Source organism: Pinus tabuliformis, chromosome 3_1, assembly GCF_031772625.1.
Source record: "Pinus tabuliformis cultivar Carrire ecotype Pingquan chromosome 3_1, CPIR1, whole genome shotgun sequence".
NCBI lineage: Eukaryota > Viridiplantae > Streptophyta > Pinopsida > Pinales > Pinaceae > Pinus > Pinus tabuliformis.
The window spans coordinates 425,296,031-425,300,278 of record NC_142301.1 but is presented as its reverse complement, the minus strand read 5'-3'; positions in this window follow the sequence as shown (position 1 = coordinate 425,300,278).

Sequence of the window (4,248 nt, the reverse complement as noted above, 5' to 3'; positions counted from 1 at the left end):
TAATTCCAGCAATTAATCTCCCCTTTTCCTCTAGATCTGGATAACATGACTACTCCAATGTTTTCATCACTGTCAATTTTCCTGGAGTGCATTGGGAAATCATGTTTGACAAGTAGAGAGTATTATTAACCAATTCAACCAAATTGCTTGTAGTTGATTTGCACCTTGAAATTTCCCTCTCTGCTTTCATTAACTGGGACTGCCATTCTGTAAACAATATATCTTATGTGACTCTAAAATTCTTGGTAAATTTTCCACTTGTCCCTGATCAGTATCTTGCCAGTCAAGAAATGCAGCTATCGTTTCTTCAGCTTGATCCAATTCCTCTCTAGCCTTTTCTGTTTTTTCACTTATTGATGCTGTTAATTCGCATAGTGGTTCCGCCTGGGCGATTTGTTGACATAGAAGCTTGATTTGGGCTATTAATGACGTATTTATCTGTAGTGCCTCTACTCTGAATTCAGTTATTTGTGGAACGCCCTTTGTATTCTCAAGCTGTGCTGATAGTTGAGCAATCTGCTCATCTTTTGTTTTCAACATTTGTTCATTTGCTGCCTTTAGTTGTGCCAAGGCTTCAAACAACTCTTTCTGCTTCTGGATTGCGCTGTAGTCAATCATTTGTTTCTCTGCCTGCAATTGTTGAGTTAATTGATTATTTACTTGTTGTTGTGTCAACAGTTGCTGTTCTGCCTGCTTCGATTTCTGCTGTGCTTCAGTTAGCTGTGCCTGTAGTAAAAACATTTCCTGGTCTTTTGTTTTCAATAAAAGACTCACCTCTGATGCTTTGTCTATTGTTGCTGCCGAATAGGCTCCAGCATATTGTAATAGTTTTGTTAAGTCATCAGAGGGGTCAAATTCCTCCTTCCAAACCACATTGCCCATGACCGTCTGTTCTGTGAAAAGGGAAGGTTGATCAGTCCTTCTTCTCTTCCTCTGTCGTTTTACTACAGCTTTATGCCTTGGGCTATAGAAGACATCCAAGGGAGGAATATCTTCTACCTACAAAATGATTTGATTAGAGGGGTCATTTGGTATTATTTCTACTTCCTTTGAACTGGGTGGGCCACTGGTTCCACTTGGAACCTGTTGTGAAGTGGTTTCCTGTGTGTCTTCTGCTTTCGAAGTTTCGGTGTCCTTTGAACATTCTAGACTGCTGATAATAGAATCAAATTGTTGCCATTCCTGGAGCAGTTTTGGATCAATATGAGTATCCACATTTACTTCTACGTTGCTCTGCTTCTGCTCTTTAGTCTGGGTCTCCTCCTGTACTTTCTCGTGCTCTTTAGTCTGAGTTTCCTTCTGTGCTTTCTCTTGTTCTTTTATTGTAACTGGAGGCACCTTTGAATGTTGCTGTTCAGGCTCACTTGATGTTGTTGTTGGGGTTGTTGCTAACAGATCTAGAGGCAGAGTTTGCAACCTCTGTTCTCTAAGTCTATTAAATTCAACCAATCCTTCATCCTGATATTTCATTCTGGCTAGTGCCTTAACCTGCAATATTGACTCGGCTGAGGAGAACAGGTCATCGAACATATCTTCTTTATGATCAAACTTTGTCAATTTGACCTGTTCAAGTGCAATATAGGCGACTTTGTTGGGATCAAATCGCCTATTAGGGAGAGTTGCTAGAGTTAATGATTTTATCTTTGTAGCTTCTTTCTCTGCATGTTTGAAATCATGCAACGTGTAGACACCACATCTCAAAGGAAAAGAGGGCTAGCCTTGCTTCTTATTTTTCTTGAGAGTCTGTGTAACTCCCTCGGTAATGATCTGATAAGCTATTTCCCTCGCCAACAGTTTATCAGGTACGTACAAAGGAAGGACGTGAGGTTCAGCTTGGCTACCGAAAACTCTTATATAAGTGAACTTTTCCTCCCCGAACCATCTTCCTATTGATGTTAAATCAATCCCGGCTTGGTAGGAAATCTTGGGAGCAGGTTTATCAAAAATAGAGTAATGAATGGGTAACATAAAGCCATTGCAGACTTGGTATAAATGGTGCTTATAAGAAGCTTTCCACAATTTCTGATGGTATATGTGAATAGGCATGGGGTCTTGTGATGTCCACCTCTAGCCGAGCACAAGAAATTCAGAATTAAAACACAGGGTATCTAGAATATAGGCACTGTAGTAGAATGGGGGAATTAACCTTTCAGTAATGCGGGTCTTATTTCTAAACTCAAGAACAACTGTTGCTAGTTTATCTGACAGTATAGTTGCCCGATCCATTATTTCACTGTTACACGCCGCTTCCATCAAGGGAACCATTTCTATAGTGAAATTAGTGGAAACGTGCAACCCCCACAATCTACACATCATTATCCCAGCATAACAATAAGGAGAACATAGGGAATCAACAGAATACTTACCAGAAGATTCATGCTTGTGTTTTCCCGGATTTTGTCTCCAATCCCGGATGGGTTCGAATTCAATTTCGTTTTCTTTTCGGAATTTCTCCAAAAACACCTTGTTGTACTTCTTCTCTGGCTCAGGCAAATGATACGTTTGCCTTAAATCATCAGCCTTGAATGAACCGAAAATTCTCCCATCTTTGGTTTAGAAAGTTCTGTCCATGATTGGGATTTCCTCAATTGCCCACCTCACTACATCCGTATATGGGAGAATTTGTTCCCGAGCTGCTATCCGATGAAGGAAGGAGTCAGCTAAGTCCTTTAAAGTACCATCAGATTTCCGATTTGAATCTGCAGTCGCTTGTACTGTTGTCACTTCAGGTTCTTCAGCCTCAATCAAATTATAGGTACTTTGCCAAGTAGTTTTGCCGAGACCAGAACATGTAGTATCAGATATCAATCCTTTATTTTTATTTGTTGGATTAGCGACGGCTTGTCCTGTGGCTGGCATAGCGGAAGTGACTGTGGTTTTCTTAGACTTCTTCCCCATTCTGCTTGAGTTTTCTGCTTTGGAAGAATTCTGCACAGGAGTGAAAATAAGCGTAACACAGAGAATTGGTAGTGAAAACCAAATATGAGTGAGATATATTGATCAATGCGTGATGAGGGATTAACTTTAAAGTGGCCACGGATACAATCTATGAGAAGATTTTAGGACTTACTATTACATTAAATGGCCGTTAAAGCCTGCCAATCCCTTAAATGCCCATCATATCATTAATCGGCTGAATGATTCGTTTAAGCATGCCTTGATGTTTTGGCAGTTGAGCGCAGGTAAATCACTGTTCGATAGATAAGGCTTTTAATATGAATTGATCGTAATATCCCTCCATTTTAATGGCTTTTTTGAAGTCTGTGCTTCTGGCTTTATCGCAATCGGGCGTCGGGAAAACTTAAATCCTTATATTGACACCTTTTGAAATCCCCGATCGCCGATAGCGATATCGCATTGCATCGGGAGTATGAGCACTTTAAGAAATCATGGATAGTGTATCGCCGATTGCTGATAGCGATATCACATCGCATCGGGTGTATTACCTGGGGTGCTTTAAAAAGATGCATAGTATATCGTCGATCGCCAATAGCGATATCGCATCGCATCAGAGTGAAAGGAAGTTTTATCGCATCGGAGAAAACCAATGGGCCTTTAAAGTATGCCTCCTATGTTATTGCGATATGCGATCTTGCGATCGCTTTATCGCAATGATAAAAGATTGCTTATTTATATTATAAGACCAAAATTGGTTTGTTCAAAAAATATTTTATAATGTCTTCATTTTGTTTTCGGACCCTTTTGAATAATACAATGTTGATACCAATCAAAACTAAAAGGGACCCATTTCATATGATAGTTTTTTTATATGTAAATAACCATGATATGAAATGGGGGGTTGTTGTAGAGCACAACACATTCAAAACACCGTAATTCCTCAACGATCTAATCAACAACCAGATGATATTGAAGTTACCCCTTCACCTTCCAATTCATTTGTTTCTCCTTCCCCTTCTTTCTCTTCGCTTGGTGAAACTAGTGACACTAAAAACCAAGTAGCTGAGAAGAAAAAGAAAGGGCAAGAGAAGAAGAAGTCAACTAAATAAGGGAACAACCATGCATCATTTGGCGAAAATTTGCACACTAAAATTTCCAAACCAAAAACTCCATGCACAATTTGCAAAGGGAGCCATTACCATCAAGATTTCCTTTGCATCCTATGAATCTTGAGAAAATGGTCTCCCCGTTTGCACCATTCGGTGTCATCAACCTGTGATAGTCAGGTTGACAGCACACTATCAACTAGTGAAAACGAAGTCAATAGACAGAAAGGAAAAGTCAGAGTTC